Source organism: Pinus tabuliformis, chromosome 7 (assembly GCF_031772625.1).
Source record: "Pinus tabuliformis cultivar Carrire ecotype Pingquan chromosome 7, CPIR1, whole genome shotgun sequence".
Lineage (NCBI taxonomy): Eukaryota > Viridiplantae > Streptophyta > Pinopsida > Pinales > Pinaceae > Pinus > Pinus tabuliformis.
This window is the reverse complement of record NC_142293.1, coordinates 446,632,027-446,651,166: the sequence shown is the minus strand read 5'-3', so window position 1 is coordinate 446,651,166 and position 19,140 is coordinate 446,632,027. Positions and strand designations below refer to the sequence as shown.

At 34.3% G+C, this 19,140-nt stretch overlaps 1 long non-coding RNA gene across 5 annotated transcripts; it reads right to left on the bottom strand.

Moving 5' to 3' along the window:
• Window positions 1-10,378: 10,378 nt before the first annotated feature.
• Window positions 10,379-13,974, bottom strand: LOC149247894 (uncharacterized). Of its 5 annotated transcripts, none has more exons than XR_016265664.1 (5): window positions 11,748-12,488; window positions 11,469-11,528; window positions 11,214-11,349; window positions 10,957-11,124; window positions 10,379-10,860 (listed from the first exon to the last, which is right to left on the bottom strand). It is a non-coding gene; the product is annotated as an uncharacterized LOC149247894 (long non-coding RNA). The 5 variants fall into 5 exon arrangements; XR_016265666.1 differs by lacking the exon at window positions 11,748-12,488 and adding an exon at window positions 13,613-13,974 and having other exon boundaries at window positions 10,381-10,860; XR_016265667.1 differs by lacking the exon at window positions 11,748-12,488 and adding an exon at window positions 13,676-13,974 and having other exon boundaries at window positions 10,381-10,860.
• Between the last annotated feature and the right edge of the window lie 5,166 nt (window positions 13,975-19,140).

Here is a 19,140-nt window from a genome sequence, read left to right as displayed (position 1 = left end):
GAGTCGGTCAGGGTAGAAATTTCAAATTTAATTGGGCAGTTTTTACAAGTCAAACTCTCATGTTCGCTTTTTTGAAATTGACAGGTAGGGAAATCTTTTTCCCTACATTCCATAAGTAAATCACCCCGGGCCCATCAAATTCCATCCATCCATGTGCGGGACCGTGTGATTAAGCCTGCCTTTTCCAATAATTGCCACCTTCGCCCAACTGGAGTAACATAGCGTGAGAATAGTTACACCGATGTGCAAGATCTGTAGATTAATGATGGTGCATTTATTAGGCAGCGGTGACAGCTATATTTGCAGGGATGGAATTTGATGGGATGGGCAAATTGTTAGTAATGATTGATTTGTTCATATAAAAATTTGTAAAACTCAAAATTATTCACTAAAATTATGAAAACTAGAGAGGATCTTCACAATGGGGAGATGTCAAAACCCTCAAATGATCTTCACAATGGGGGAGATGTCAAAACCCTCAAATTTTACTAATGGGTTTGTTTTGAAATTCCAACAGGGTCCACAATTTTTAAGTGATTCGGAGATGCTATTAAACTCCTTAAAATTATCAATATTTCCAGAATATAAATAAGAGAATGAAATTTAATCTTAATACAAAGCTAAATCTGTTAGTATTAAATGAATATCATTATTGATTTAATATCATTGAAAAAAATAATTTATTGATATTAATTATATTTAGTTTTTAATAAAATTGAAAAGCAAAATTTTTCCATCTTTTAAGAAAATCAAATGAACGCTCTCAAAACCAAGGTATTTAATGGCAACAGGAGGAGAGGGTGCTGCCCCTGCTACCACACTACGGTAATAACATGTAAAACTATCCTTGGGAAGACATATGTATAATATATAACAATTAAGTCCATATACAACCATGGACTTCCTCCGTTATTTAATCCTCCTTTCATGTATTAGGTGATATTTGTTTTTATTCACCAATCCTTGTTTAGATCTCTTAACTAATATGGTTTTCCACATGATTCCTCAACCGGTACATGTTATGCATATTTGTAAGCATTGATATTGGCATATCATTGATTCCACAAGTCACAAACCACCAATCTTTGCTCAACACAACTATGCCCAACATCTAAACAACATAACATATAGTCTATCACAACACATTAATATCTCCACCGTACTTTACAAACAAATAACCAATATATCAAATATTGTAAAGCCGGTATGCAACATAAAGGTGCATATCATATCCATGATTAGATGGCTTTAGGCTAGATTAGTTCCATGTCCTACTTCAGAATCTAGAACCCTGAAGTGGAATGCTAACTCCTTCACAAAGCTTTTATTTTATTTTATTTTTTATTCTGAGCTGACTCAGCTCAGGGCTCAAACCCAACTCATGGTTATTAGGTATCCATTTTCTCACCATAGCTTGAGAAGTCCACATATAAAGTTTAATAAGAGATCTTAAAAAAGGAATTAATTCATAGATCTCAAATTAATCAACAAATATAGAGGTGCAGTCTTTAAAACTCCAATTCAGTTTTTTGGGGTTTAAATTGAACATGAGTTGCTTAAAAAATTGGCCCATAATTTTTTATCAAACAAGCTCCATAATTTGAAAGCCTGGCATGTGAGGGAATTCCAATCTCTTTTAAGGATTCAAAAACCAAAAATTTTGGAAGAAAACCAATGGAATGAAATAAATGTTGTTAAAGCTGCAAGAACATTCACCTTTCAATGATTGAAGGGTGAAATTTAAATCCATATTAAGGATTAAAAATCCCAAAATTAATAAACATATTGGAGGAACACAACTACCATGCAATCTAGATTCTCTACTATTAAATTCATAAGCACATTCACCATTCAATGATCCAAGAGTGAAATTCAAATCCATAGTAAGGATTAAAAAGCCCAAAATGAATAAACATATTGGAAGAAAAAAAATGGCATGCAAGAAGTGTTGTTAAATTCACAATCATATTCACCCTTCAACATGAGAAAGGATAGTAAAATAGTAGAATAAGGGAGGAACAAAAGAATGTCACTAAAAAAAAATCTTGATTTGGATCCTTTTTATTAGATGCATTGAAAAGAAATATACAACGCACTTGTACAGAGACGAATCATCCCAATATATGAACATTGAATACAATATAGGTATATTTACATATTTGTTGACGCAACCATGGACCTGAAGCTCCCTTTAACTGATCGAACAAGTCATCAATCCCTGACAAAGGATATCAATCCAAGCATGAATATGGGACTCATAGAACACATCAAAAACACTACTCAATGTGGATGTCACCGAAGTTCTGCACCTACACCGTGAGTAATTTTCATGCCTCCTAGTCTCTCAGGCTTTACCGTGCATCTGCAGTCTAATCCAGGGATCACTAGGCCCTACACCAAGGCATACTCTCTAGGCTTTACCACGCATTCCATATCGTAATAACTAGGTCCAACATAGAGAAAATCCACCTCCTATCTTTACCATATATCCCGCCATTCACCAGCAACGATTCCTAGGCCCACCGAGGCACACAATCTGGCTTTACCGCAACCCATAGTTTGGTTCAGGGGTTACTAGGCCAGTGGATTCATGCATCCTCCGCCCGGTTCAGGGAGCACCATGTGTTTTTAAATTAAGAGATCTACCCCACTCAGCTCCGAATCTAATCGACCATCCCGCATAAACCGAATGAGAGAACCCATCTCATCAAAATTATCAGGAAATGGTAAGGCTGGGATGAAAATACTATCACACCTGGAAAAACACATGCGATGGTAGAAAAGAAACACATGCAATACCATACATGCCAAATCTAATAAGGATAATATCATGTCAAAGAATTGCTTACCACAATTGCTCCAGCAGGATCTATCCACCAGTACAAAGTACTTGCAAGAATAGAAACAATTAGACCAATTGTGTTGGTGATCACATCAAAGAAATGATCTTGAGCATATGCCTTCACAATCTCATTAGTAAAACTTCGACAATACATTATGAGGAACAACTTCACAAAAGTAACTGAAACCATAATTCCAACCACCCAATGCCATTTGTCACCATCTAAAGATAAACCATCCTCCTGTGGAAATTTTGAAATAGAATTGACAAAAGTTAATTCCTTGTATGAAAATTGGAAAAATACCCTGTCCCTCAAAATATAATACACAAAATTCTAACCATGAGGTACATGATACAGCAATCAACCATATGATATGAAGCACGGAGAAGCAAATCCATGGCTAATATGAGCTCAATATCAGGGTAACTTTTAAGACAAGGAGTAGGATTATAACTGTGCAAAGACAATAAGAGTATGTATATTGGGGCCACTTTATGGATCGTAGATAGATAGGCATATTGGGACCAGTTGTTTTAGGGTTTCAATTTATGTATACACATCATAGCTATTTCATGGATTGAAGATTGAAGCCAAACAATATGCAGTGGAATCAAGAACAGAGTGAGGTGAGCTACACTTTAGAGGTTGAGTGTAAGAGATGTGTGATGTTAATAATAAACTAATGCAACATTTAAGCACCTAAATGTTTACATGTTTCCCTTTTTATTTCTCTATGTGCAATAGATTTGAGATCAAAACAGATCTATACACTACCAATAGTGTATGATGAGGGAAGGATGGAGTTACTGAAAAATGTTTCCACTAGACTTCCACACTCAGGAATATGTGCCCCCACAAGAGGGACATGTTCCCTATGTAAAAAGGGTTTCAACAAGGGTCTGTTCTTCATTCTAGCAGCATTAGAATATTGTATGAATAATATCAATGATATGGTTTATCTGCCTTGGGAAGAGGCCAAATAAGACCATCAATTATCTTATTTGTCCTCAAAGTTAAATTGATAAATTGATAGGTTGAGAACAACTATCATTTTATGAACAGGGTGCATGAGACCCATGTCCTTCATTTCAAATTCCTTTGCAAGGTCCTGATTACAAGATATGATCAACTGCTCATCACTAGTTAAAATAAAATTATCAACATATAAGACAATAATAATCAATTTACCTTCTATCTATATGTGATGAGGTTTACATCCACTTCACTTATGGTGAAGCCCAAACGATGAGATAACTATCGATATTGATGTGCCAAGCACGAGGTGCTTGTTTGAGATCGTACAATGCTCACTAGAGTTTGCACACATGAGACTCTTGATCAAATGTATAAAAAACTTTTTGTTACTCTACGTACACCTTCTCCTTATTAACCACATTGAGAAATGTTGTTTTATAGCCATCTAGTCAATATTCCACCCCATTTGTGTAGCCAGACCAAGAATTGATATAATGGATGAGTACCTTGCTACAACAGAAAATGTCTCCTCACAGTCAATTCCCTCAACTTGATAGTACCCCTTGGCCTCAAATATGGCGTTATACTTCTCTATGCTTCTGTTTGTTGTATGCTTTACCTTGAAGATCCATCTCAAACCCACTATTGATTTATATGATGGTCTTGAGAGCTTTTACCAAACATTGTTCTTTGCAATGGATTCGTATTCCTCCACTGTTGCATCAACCCATACAGGTTGCTCTATTTCTTCTTCAAACAGGATGCCTCAATCTCTATAAGCTCAGTCATAAGAGCCATGTAGCCAGTGTACCTCTCGGGTGACCTCCTTTCCTTATGCTATTTGAAGGATATCCCACATTCTCCCTCGCATCTTCCACAAGTCTATAAACTTCCTTAGTTATTTTTCTACCTTCTCTAGAGGTTTTGCTTTAGTAAATGTGTCCACTGTCTACTCCACAATTTTTGGTTACTCTACAACTTCATGAGGTTCCTCTTTTGGAGCTAAAATCTCATCTTTTGGTGAGATATAAAGTTCCATGTCAAGGGAGCACCACATAGCTTTCTCCTCATCAGAATTTGCATCCCTTCGCACCACCATCATTATGAGTGATGGCAAGTACACATGTTAGTTGTGGGGAGTTTCTGTGTAACCCACAAATACCCCCAGTTCTGAAGTCGACTAAATCTTATTCCTTAATTCTTTGGAGACATGGTAGTAAATAGAGGCTCCAAAAATCTTGAACCATGACAGATCCGAGTTTCTTCCTGAGAAAGTCTCCTCCAGTGTAATGATGCCAAGAGTCCAATGAGGACTTTGGTTCTATAAACAAAATGTTGTATTGCATGCCTCAACCCACAAATGCAGAGGTAGGCCTTGGTCATGCAACATCACCCTTGTTGCTCCCAAAATGCTATGGTTCTTTCTCTCAACCACCCCATTCTGATGTGGGTTGTGGGGTGTTATCAACTCTCGTTGAATGCCTTCTTTTGCACATAAATTTTTAAATTCATTCAACACATACTCACCTCCATTATTGCTCTTGAGAGACTTCACCTTCTTGTTGGTTTCTTTCTCAACTAGTGCCTTGAATTCTATGAACTTGGAGAATGTATCATCTTTCTTCCGCATGAAGAGATCCAACACTTATGTGAGAAGTCATCAATAAAAAAGGACAAAATATTTGTGTCTGATAGTGGAGGCTATCGAGAAAGGTCCATAGACATCAGAGAGGATCCTTTCTTGGACTACATGCACTTTTTTGTCCCGATCATGGAATGCAGATTTTATGTACTTCGCCAAGGTACATCCTTTGTATACATATTGTTGCTCAAGTGATCCTTTAGGGAGGCTAGTGGCTATTTGTTGTATAATATTCAAGGTGCCATGATGCAAATGGCCAAGTCTTATGTGGTAAAGTTCACCTACATCGTGGCCTTGCAATTTCTCTTCCTTAGTGCTTAATGCAACACAATATTCAAAATCTAACTTATATATATTCTTCACACAAACCTCGATATTCTTCACTTGTCCCATGGCTATGTGTCTCAGGAATTCTTTTCCTTTGTTGAAGATCACGTCGTAACCACGATCTTCCAAAATGTCAACAAAGATGAGATTTTTCTTTAGGCCTAGAACAAACATGACATCCTTGAGCCTAAGAGGGGAGCTTGACTCCCTCTGAAAGGTGACTGTACCAATACCGGTCATGTTGTACCTTCCATCATCCCCTAGCTCGATGTGCATTTGGAGATATTTCTCCTCCAGGTCACTGAAAAAATATCTACACCCTTTCATGTGGAACAATGCACCTAAGTCCAAGTACCACACACTCCCCATCACTTTGCTGGACATGCATGCGATAAGGGTAAAGTCAAGGTCAAACTGTGAAGCCAAGGCTTCACCCGCTGCTCCTCCTAAGGTATTCTTGCTTGCCTTTTTTTGTGGGCACTTTGTGGCATAGTGCCCATATTCATGACAATGAAAGCATTTAATTTTTCTTCTTTCCCCCTTGGCTAGATTCTGGTTTGGTTTGAGATTTCTTCCCTTTTCCCTTCTTTCCTTTTCCAACTAGTGCAAAGTTTTCTTCATCCTTGCCCTTGGATGAGGTCCCATCTCTAGTATTCTGCCTTATTTCCTCCTATACCAAACTGTTCCATAAGTGTTCCCAATTTGGTAGTTTCTCCCTCCCATTAACTTAATCTTGATATCTATGCCAACTCTTGGGAAGGCCCAAAAAGGATATGCTTACCAAGTCATCCTTTGAAACAATAACACCAACTTTTGCAATCTCATCACGAACTTGTGTGACCCTCCTCAGATATTGCAGGATAAAGTCATTCTTGTACATCTTGATGTTTCAAAGTTTATCCCTGAGCACCAAATTTTTGTGGTCACTACTAGTTTAGAATAGATTTATCAGTTCCTACCACATTGCATAAGGATTTTTTTCCCATGGAGATTGTTGACACTATGGTCTCGTGCTCCCTCCAATATTATTCTCCACACCTTGGCTACAACTTTCTTCCACTAAGCAAGGTTTTGGGCATTAGATTCATGCTAGTTTTGTAACATCTCTCTTGATGTATTCTAGAAATCCATTGTCATTAAATACCTCCTCCATGCGATCCTTCCAATACATGAAATTAGAGTTTCCTTCCAAGGCATACTCTAGCCTCAGACCGTTAAAGGTCATATTCTCAGCTCTTAAGAGATCTTGTTACAGTGAACTGCAAATTCAAACCTCCTAAGAAACAAATTGGAAATTCCTACTCTAATGAGAATCCTGCTATGATATGATCAAGAAATTATGTGTAGATTTGTAATTTTTCATGAAGTGTTATCAAAATCATAAGACACAAACCAACTCTACTACTATTTGAAAGTTAATTCACAATGTAAAACAAAAAATTCAGACAAGCAATAAGAAATAAAACACATGCACACAATCTTTTTCCCAGGGAAAAAATTTGCTAAAAACTTCAATGCCTTCTTGCATCAATCTGATGAATATAGATGTATTAAACTTGCTTTACTCAACTCCACACAACCTGTAAGTGAATAACCTATTCCTTTCCTCACTAAGAAGCCCAAACTCAAACTTCGTCAATTTCTGTCTCTACTTGAGCGCCTATTTCCTTGTGCAATTCCTTGAGAGATTAGGCCCCTGTTATTTAGGATTTTTTCCAAAATGGATTGCACAATTCCTAAGGTTGATCATGTGATTGCCTGCAACACCTATACGCTCAAGAGTAGTCTACAACTAGTGTTACATTGCCTTGGAATCTCCTCCATAGTCGGGGAACTTGAATTCTTTGCATACACTAGCTATTTTGGGCTGACTGATCAGTTAACTAGATGATCATTGCATTTGACTGAAGTCCCACTGCACAACTAGCCTTCCACTAGTTCCTCAAACAATTAGAACTAGTTTAACTGAAAAAAACTTGAGATAATTGACTTTGATTGCTACAAATTAGCAATCACACATGCTTAAGTGAACTCTAACTCCTCCAACTTGAATTTATTGAGTAAAATTGGTGACACAAGCCATTTCATACAAGTTAATTGCATCCAAGTTGTCTGCTAATGTGGAAATTCAAATTGTCTCAATTTAATCAAGGAAAAATCAAATTGAGAATGTTTTGCTGCATTTTTCAACAATCCTTCCAGTGAATCTAATCCATGTTGCCAATCTAGCACAACAATGTGCTAATAACAACAACCAATGGACATAAGTAGCGTTCAAATAAATAAAACAATCAAAAAACACATATTCAATCACAATTGATGGGACCAAGAAAAGTACTCCAACTATGTTACCACTTATCGACGTTCATTGAAAGTGACTCCATTGCTCCTCTCACGATGCACACCTCTGTTGTCGAACTCCAACGCCCTAAACCCTATTGATTTTTGTCACCCTCCAACACTTCACTTGGCGAAGAACCCATCAATAGCGTAAAGACAAACCCCTAATCCTTTACCTTTTTTACTAGTGCCTCATATTGAAAATTTTAAGGCAAAAGATTTATTGTCTTAAAATTCCCCTCTATGTAGTATTGTCGAGTGCAATGACATACAAGTTGTCTCTAATCGTATCAACAAAGATCGAAGGAACAAAAGGGTAATTGATGTCTGGGAAATCTTGTGAGGAAAAGTTTTCACATTATTTAGAGTCAGCTACCCCCACAAAAATAAGAACCCAATAAGTCGTTGCCATTATATAAGATAACATGAATCGAAAGTGAAATAGTACTGTTGGTATAGGTGTGATATAGTAGTAGCCTTCAAACTGGTGGACTTAGGGTCCACTGTTAGAGTCAATTTTGTAGTTCTCAGATAATATTTTTAAATTGATATGTTTTTGTCTTAATTGTTAATTGTCTTAAATGAGTTTCATAGTGTCCATTGTCTTAAATATAAAGTTGTCTTAAAATATTTTTGTCTCTAACTATTTTTGTCTTAAATATAAAGTTTTGTCTTAAAATAATTGTCTTAAACTATTTTTATCTTAAAATATTTTTGTCTTAATTTTTTTTTGTCTTACACTGTTTTTGTCTTAAATTTAAAATTTTGTCTTCAAATATATTTCTCTTAAGTTGTTTTTGTCTTAAATACAAAGTTTTGTTTTAATTTTTTTTTGTCTCACACTGTTTTTGTCTTAAATTTTATATTTAAGACAATTCAATTGATCTTAAATTTTAATGTAAAATCATTAAAATAAAAAGTGAATTTTAACACAAAAGAGTTCTTTTGTGTTAAAAGAATGTCTTAAAAGTTCCCTTGGTGTAGTAGTATTTCGATGTGAATTAATTTTATTTTATTCTCTTATCAGAAATGATCATATAAAAATGGTGTATTCCAGAGTTCTAGTAATATTACACTGGTTATTTAGAAGAATTGAATCTTTTGTAAAGATGCAGGTAATTAGGAACAATGTCTCTGCGGGTCGAAATGAAACTCTGTTAGGATGACCTTACTGTTTGTTTGATAGGTATGCATCGTAATGTAAAAAAAAAAGAAGAGGTTAGTCAGATTAGTAGTACTTTTTATTCCTATGATGCAAACCAGTTTTACTAGTAAGCTTAATTATGAATTATAGAGAAGGGATAGAGGTTATTAATGATAAAACTTGAATATTAATTCAGAAGGGGCAATATAAGTGGTGAAAAGTAGAGTGATCAGCACTTACAAACTTAATTTTTTAATTCCCTGTATTTAAACTATGCTTAAGAAAAAGAGAATACTATACTAGGAGATCGCACAGAAAACGAAACAAATAAGTTTGAATCTGTAGTACACAGTCATATGATGGTCGTTCTTTTTATAAAAAAAATATGAATCTCTAATCATACTTAACAGCTATAAGGTGTTAAGCAGAACATTTATAGGTAAGTGTAGAAATGGAAAATCCATGAACCTGTGTACGTAGTTGAATATATCTACATGTAGTCATGCAATTAAATGATAGAGTATATTATTAATTCGGAAGTCATTACCATTTACAGAAGTAATTTATAACATAATTTAATCAGAGTATGCCAGCGGCCCGAAAAGAGAGATAATATCACGTGACATTTAAGTACGCACTTAATAAAACATGTAATTACGTGTCTTTGTACACGCAAAAATTACCACCACATTTGAACTATACATGTAGAACTGAGTAAGTCATACAGTCATCTAAGGACATAGGTATACATATATAAATAATTACATGTGTCTACAGATGCTAACTAGCAGTCATTCAGTATAAATTACGGTGATGCCATGAATAAGGAAGAAATTTAGAGAATAGACATTGGTATAAAAATAGGAGCGGAGAAACCTCACATAAAACAAAGAGAAGGGGAACTGAAACATTTAAAATATATATATATATATATATATATACACGAGACCATAACAATAGAATTTACACCACTGGTATCTGTACTAAATAAGGACACATGTCTGGAAATATTAAACGTATTTTAGCGTTATGATATCTATATATATATAACAATAGAATTTACACCACTGGTATCTGTACTAAATAAGGACACATGTCTGGAAATATTCAAACGTATTTTAGCGTTATGATATATATATATATATATATATAGCGATGTTTCAAACTGAGGCCACTCTTTGCCTTCATAATGCTCATAAAAGAACACTGTATAGTATAAAACAAGCATGTCGAGGGATATAATAATCTGGAGAATGGGTTGCCCAGTTCAAGCATGGAAAAAGAAACAAACCAGATTGGTGCATATCTCAGTCTGGACAAGTAGTCTTCCATGAGGAGTAAATAAGAACAACGAGTTTTCATGGCCAAATACAAAGAATGACTAAATAACAACAGACATTTTTATTTACAAGAACAGGTAATAGAGGGATGCTTTCAAACCCATCCCAGGATAGAAAATCCAGTGACAGAAGAACCACAAAGGAAAATGGAATTTGAACTAACCTGGTAAGAGAAAGGCGTTTTCTCGCCATTACAGACAAAGTCAATTTCTCGGGCAAGATTTACTTTTGCATACCAGTGCAACACACCTGCAAGATGGGAGAAAGCAAAGTTTTAGTATGGTGTGGGATGGTATGAAATCACCCAAGCGAAAGCAAAAAAATATTACTTAATATGAATCTTACATGTCCATGGCCATCGGGCCACAAGTGGAGGCAAGCATGTTCAGGTGCGCTGCGAAAGGAGGCGAGAATGTTCAGGTGCACCGATATACCCGTATTTTTTAACAATAATCGATAGAAGCAAAGTCGGACCGGTAAGGTTGACACCAGTTAGGGAAAGTCTAGCAGACCCTATCATCATCAAGTAGCAATATTATCAAACTCGAGAAGAAGAGGTGAAATCAATTAACATTAAGGACGACCAGAGGGGCTCCAGGTACCGTAGTGAGTCTCCTCTTGGACTTTTTCCAGTAGCAAACTGAGGGTGTACCAGGAGGTTGCGCTGCATTTTTCAAACCCTGTAAGAGAGAAAAGTGTATACGGGTAGTAGTTGCACGAGACCGAAGCAGGATGCACCTGTCAACCCCATCAGAAATTCGGTCATCTAAAGGAAACTGGTAATTCACATACGATATGTAATTATATATGGGTAAAGGTTGTAACTTGAATAAAATAAATAATGAATTGAAATGTACCTAATAGTGTAAATGAGCGTGAGAGTGAACTAGTGAGGAAAAAATCAGGGCGTTGTAGTTCTGGTGGAAAAAGACGAAGCATGACGGTAATCATTACAAGGTCGTGTCAAACCAACCGTAAAGAATAAAATGTAAACCAACGAAACTTAATAAACTTGGATTATAATTTACAGCCTCAGCGCAAAAAAAGGATGATTGTGTGAAAATCTTATTAAAAGAAAAAGAAAAAAAAACCCACATTGTCATAGTTAGCATGTCGATAGCACAACTAAGGCTTACCATATGCGGAACGACTGAAAATAACCATCACAGTAGGAACCATAGCCATATGCCACCCTCTAGGAGCTGCGTGACAACTAATGCAAGCGAAGTAGGTTAAGCTCTGACATGAGAATGGTGAATAATTCGAGATTCAGTGAAAGGATATACTAGGGTTTGAACAATGTGTGGTTACCATTGATTTAATGTCAGTTAATCCCAATCGTCCATGCATAGGGGATCTGACAGATTGTATGACTATCACATGGCTCGCGTTATGGTGTATATGGTGGATTGGTTCCCAAATACTCAGGCACATGCGTGCCAATTGACGGAGTATAGGCATGACTAACAGTAGAGGGAACGTGTGTGAAATGACCCGTTATAATAAAAATCATAACTCCAATGCCAATGAAGGGTTGATTTAATACGTATTTAGTGGAAGAGTGGCACCCTTTCTTCCCAAATCTTTATTTCCCAAAGTTGAATTAATATGTATATAGAGGAAGAGCACTACTTTTAAAGTATAGGCCTTATGTGCAGAATGTAACTTATATACCACAATTCTCCAAGGAAACTGTTAAACCAATATGAGCATCCTAAGTGGTTAGCCATTTACATTATAATTGAGGAATCAATTACAAGTAACCCAACACATACGCAGTGGAATACATCGGAAGGTATTAAGACCATAACCCAGTCAGTCACCATGAGCATAAATAAATATTCATATATGCAAGTTGCTAGTAAAAATAAGTAAGAATACACTTTTTTTTTTAGAGAGGGATAAACTACACCTCCACCAAAAATAATATTGTCTTTGATTTGAGAAGAGATGTGACAACCCAGATCTATAGTACAATAGTACAACAAGATTGTGAGGCCTGAGGCCTCCCTTCTTGTTCAGCCAAACCGTTATGGTACCCCATATAGGAACCACCTGGTTTTTTGGGACTTCAAAGAGAAATATAGTGCTTGAAGCGAAATCCCACGCTAGAGTAAAACCTCATATTCTAGTTATGGGGAAATGGAATGTATCTCGAGACTTACTCACACTTGCACTATCTCGAGACCTCACATGAGACTTCAGAGGAAAGATGTCAAAAGGATTTTGACATCATGTTAATTGGTGTGAACTAGAAATAACTGGTCGACCCATAATAGGAATTAGCTTCGTTAATCCCGAATTGAACATAATTAAAAAATAACTTCAAATTCACTCTCCCTCTATGCCTGAGATCATTGATATGAAACCTATGTCCATCTAATCCTTCAATGGGTTAATTATCTCAACCAGGAACCCTCACTGCGTTGCGCTTATAATATTCGGAGGGTGTAGATATGGGAGGAGGCACAAGGCTACGTAGATCAATCACACTATGAAAAAGAATTGAAATCAAGCTGGAATTAGATTATGTGAAACCAAACAATTATACAGGAGTCAACAATTTCATCTTATAGAGCTAGACAACTACATAGGACGGAGGGAATTTATGTTGAAAATTTCTGGTAATTTCGAACAAAAATCTGAATAGAGAAATAATGTTCTGTTTTAACCCAGAGTATAATATTCTGTTTTTACACAGGGAACCCAAAAAAAATTGTTTGCCCAAGAAAAACGGAGTTTTTTAACACCTAAAACTTTTTGTATTCATTCATAAAAGACCGCCTGTTACAGACTTCTTCCTCTGACAAGGCATCTACACAAAAAAAAATTACTGTCTCCTTGCAAACTTTGCAAACTTTACTCTTTCTCAGCTTAAAATTTTTACACTACTATGTGTAAAAACAAAACACTCTGTTCCTGCTGAAAAACAACACACTGTTGTGTATATTTGCACTGCTGCATTTTCACATTACATTTCAACAAAACAACATCAACATACCATACACGCTGCTGGGTATATATTTTCTCAACAAAACGAATTACATTACGGTGTTGCGTATACCCCAAAGAAAACATTCACACTGCTGTTTGAAAATTCTTCACTTGTGCATGATGCATGCTTCCCTTTTCGTTTCAACAAACAACAAATCTCGCACTGTTGTGCCTCACTTGCATTTCATATGCAAACAACAAAAACTACATTCATATGCGCTTCTGCGCTCTCTTTGACTCTACACTGCTGTGTAAAAGAAAACTTGCATATGCTCTGCTGCGCGCTCCCTTTCTCTTCTCAACAGACAACAAAAACTTACATTTCAATTTCTGCACTGCCGTGCATAAAAGTTTCATTGATGAGCTCGCCTGCCCGCTTAAGTTCCCAATGATGCTCCCTTTTTTATTTCACACAAAAGAAACCATAAACTTTGTTTTACTTTTACCTAACAACTCCCGTGCATTAAAAATATTAAAGACTTTACCAACATACACTGACTGAAGTACATTGCATTAAATTAATTCACTGACAAGCCGGCGGTCAAACAAAAAACTTTCCAGTAGCGCATATGCAATCAATATCGCGCGGTCTGACTGATCTTTATGCTCTGGAGAACTGCTGTTTTGGAACAGTGGCTCCGGGCACGTGTCAGCTGATTGTAATCGCTGCCCTCCGGAGGAAAACCACCGCTCGGTGAAAAGCGGTGCAATGAACTCATGACAGTTTTCCGGAACAAAACCCTGTTTGCAGTCAGTTTTCCGGAACAAAACCCTGTTTGCAGTCGCCGTTTTGATGGCGGATTCCGGCAGTTGAAAATAACATTTCAACAATTCCTCTCACTCCATTCATCTTGTCCTCCATTTCATTCTTAACGAAACAAATTATCTCTATGACAAAATAAAGATGGTAACTAACAACCCTCTTGTGTTTTTGCCACATCCGTCCTTTTTCTAGAAACTAAAGCCACCCCACTTAATAATTTTTGTACTTTTGTCCCTTAAAAACATTTCACCATAACTTCCTTAAAAACATAAATTATTTTAAATTAAAATACCAAAAATTGAAGAGAAATAAAAATTAAACCACTCAGGTTGATGAAATAAAATTTCTATTAAAATGTGATTACGTGACCAATAGAATATCATTAAAAAAAATTGATTAACCAAAAATTTAATCATAACATGAGAAAAATGAGAAATACTAATTTTATTATAATATTTTAATTTTTTAATGGTATCCAAAATATTGCTAACCCATTAAAAATGACAATAAAAAAATCTAAAATTAAATAATAGTAATACAACAATTCTTCAACCTTTAATTACAATATAGGTAGCTTTTAAAAGTAATTATATGCAGAAAATTCCAATCTTCAACCTTTTTTTTTATGGCTTAGGTAAATAAAAAATTATTATATATATATATATATATATATATATATAAAAGTTGAGTATTCATTGAAATATATCGTAATGCCTTTTATTTTGGTATAGTGAAAGCATACGAAAGGAATAAATTATTATTGTAAACGGAAATTGTGTGTTGTATCTCAACCATTTTTTTTATTGAGACTGACCACAATTGTAGGTTCGCTATATTTTTCAAGCTCTAACTTCATTTGCTTGCATTCATTCACTATAAAGTTCAGCAAGTAGTGAGTGGTTGCTGTCACTGTTGGCAAAATGAAATGGACAGATAAATAGAGAGTGCGATTAACTTCTGGTATTATAAATTCTTTAATATAATTTACTAGAATTTGTTTTATCTTTTGGTATTAATTTTTTTTAATATAATATATTTGAATTTTATGATATGATGTTAGGTGAAATTAAAATCTATTATTATTTAAATTTGGTGGAATCATAATTTGTTATGATAGGAAAATTTAATATGTCAACTTTTTAAATATTTGTAATTAAACTAATTATATAAAATAAAAGTTTGATAAATAGTTATCTATTTCAAAATATTTATTTCGTGATATGTTTTATATTATACAATATTCAACCCTTATAAAAAGTTAGTTATATTATAATTTTAATATTTTAGGTTTAAAAAACAATAACTAATATTTATATGATATATTTTCATGTGACATTTATTTAATTAATTAATTTAATTAAAAAATAAAAATAATTTTAATAGTGATCCATAATAATAATGAGATTGTTTTTTAGAATTAACCATTAAAAATTACTGGTTATAAATTCGCTGTTAAAAATTAACCATTAAAAAATTAATCAATTAATTAATTTCTAATTTTATTATTTTAAAAATACTAAATTAAATTAAAATATGTAATTATAAAATAAAGAATATAAAATTATAATAAATATAATTTTTTATTTTTAAATGTTATTAAAAATATTTTACAATATTAAATAAAAATTAAATGTTTCAAATTTAATTAATAACTAAATTAAAAATTTAAAAACTCTATTCCAAAATAAAAAGTAATAAAACATGTAAGGATATGAAGATTTTGAATTATGATCATTTGTATATATTGACTATAAATAATTCGTTGCATTATGATCATTTTAATGCTATGTATAAATTCTACTTGTCGTGTAGAAGTTCAGGTGCTTACGTTTATGCATTATTGTATCCGTGCAGACTCGTAATCTTACATTTATGCATTATACAGTACTACTAATGAGTAATAAGTACTTGCTATTGTTGGTGGTAAAATGAAAGGGAGTTGTTTATAATGTGATTTTTTGGAGATTCTGGTGACGGAATCCGGCGGAAGAAATTGAGGTTAAATCTTGATTTGTTGTAGTTAAAATGGTTTTTTAACTGTATATTTGGATTCAGCGCCCTCGAAAACCCCTGGGACGCTTTCATTGTGCAGAAAATAGCTATCAAACTTGCGATTCCAATAAATTCCTGCCGAATTTCGACCGAAAAACCCGCCAAAAAAACTTTTAAAAAGTGACGTTATAGACAACTGCAACTGCAAATGGAAGAAACAACACGATGAAAATTAAAACACGTTTCCGTTGACATACGTGCCTCTATAAAATATCGTATTAGTCGTATCTTCTCCTTATTTCTCGCTGCAAATCATGTTATTTTACAGAACCGTACGCGATCTTATCTTTCTGTGATTGCTCACTCTAAATCTGCTTCGTTGGTGTCGTGTGATAGTCGATATCTTCATTAATGCCCACCACAACGATAATTAGATGGGCTCAGATTGCGGTACATTCGTGGGGACGCGCCAACAATGAAATCAGCAAATGGTGGAATTATTGGTTTTTTTATAGATGTATTTTGTGTACATAGTTTTAGTTGGTTAGACTTAAAAATAGGGATAAATTATGATTTTCCTGTATGTCAAGTCTTAACAGCGCTGTCTAAGTTATTTTTCCTTTAGTAATTTGGTTTGTCAAGTCTTAACAGCGCTGTCTAAGTTATTTTTCCTTTAGTAATTTGGTTTCTTTCAGAATTGATGACTTATTCTTTCCAAGTCTCCATGTCTCACTGTATTCCCTAAACAAACATAGTTACTTATTTAGATTTATACATCTCTACAATGTAATTATTTTGTATTTCAACCACAATTTTTATAAATAAATAAACTTTGTCAATTCATAATCATATTATATATAATATGATTAGCACAACCACATTTATTTATAAATAACTAATTATTAATTAATTATTAAAAATTATTAATTTTGAACTTAATAAATTAAGATAATTTAATTATTAACTAAATGAATACTAATTAATTAATATTCATTTACTTTATTAAATATTGATGATTTATTAATTTTCACTTATTAATTATCCATTAATTAATAGTCAAGTCATTAAATAATATAAATGTAAGTCATTAAATAATATAAATGTCATTTTTCATTAGAATTAATTAATTTTAAAATTAACTTATTTTTATTATAACATTATAAACTATTAATAATTAGTTATAAAAATCAACTAATTATTTTTAAAATATAATAAATTATAAATAATTAATAATTATAATTATTAAATAGAATTATTTATTAATTGTTAATTTTATTATTAATTAATTAACAGTTAATTTATTAAATAATAAATAATAAATGTTTAATTATAATAATTTATTAATAAGGAAATTTGCCAAATAAAATTAATAAAGTGTTTGGTGTCAGGTTTTCTCCTTGTGATCTCAAACATCCCAGGCACCATCTTTGATGAAGGGTCGATCCGATTACACATGATACCCCATTCACTAGTCCACATAGGTCGGGAGTTAAGTTTGTATCCTCTACACCGAAACTATGTTGGTTGTCCCGACTACCGATTAGTGACAGGACTCGTGCACGACTCCAACCCCCACCCATTGATCCCGCTGATTCTTTAGTTGTTTCTCATGTTTACCTCAATCCAAGTTTACTAAGTTGTTTTAGTTGCGTATCTGGCAGATCAAAATTGAGGCCCCATTTTTGGAGATTGAGTTTCTCCCATAGAGTGTAACACCCTCCTCCCACATTTACCCATTTAACCAACCCACTTGCGTAAACATGTGAGGAGAAGTTTCTATGATATGATTCGACTCTATATGTTTCAATTAAGGAAAAGGAACCGACAGAAACACACCATACAAACCTTTCACATTAGTAACAGAACTTCAAGGAGCCATCCCAACCCCTTAAGTAACCATCCCCTTATACCAATTGAGTTTCTAGACCATTAAACCCTCGAACGCTCCATTGATATGGGAAAGCATGCATCCACGAGGCTCCAGATGCTCCCACAACATAGGTATGCATGTGTCGAACGACTTTTTTTCCCATTGTTGTACCCATGTCTTTAGGATTTGAGCCACTTCTTCAAGACCAAAGCCCAGGTAACTGCCCAGAACTAAATGACACTTTGAGAACTAAAAGATAATAAAAGAAAAATGATACAAATGCAATTAACTAAGCAAGGACTTCATCGGACCCTTATTATCCATGTTAAACATTTCGTCAAATATGTCACAAATTTGTAATCTGTAGGTTTAAACAACAAATTTGAGCATAGGGGCCTCATACTAAACTGAGAATCGCTAACAAGCATTGATGCTTCAACACATTAGATGTAGTTTGATCCATTAGGCCATAGATAGATTGTTCATTCATTTACAAGTAAAAACATGATAAGATCCATACATAGCCACTATCATAATACATGCTCATAACCAACATAATAACAATAGAAATACCAAAGAAACAACAACCATATAATCCACATACAAACTAGTAAATTATTCATGAACTAAGATAAATAACCTCACATTAATGATGCAAAGGCCAACCAGTTGTGGGACTTCCATGAACCACCCAACAATAGACATGGCTCAGTGAAATCTCTCTTCATCCAGTCACCCCCATGCCATATTCGAAACATGAATGTGGGATCTTATAGAACACATCAATCAAAACCATCCAAAGCTTCTAGAGGCTAAACCACCTCAACCCATCAAATAGTGGTTCCACCTCACAATCATACATCACAAAATCATCACAAGGTTGGTCTCTACCCAAGCATTCCAGGGCTCT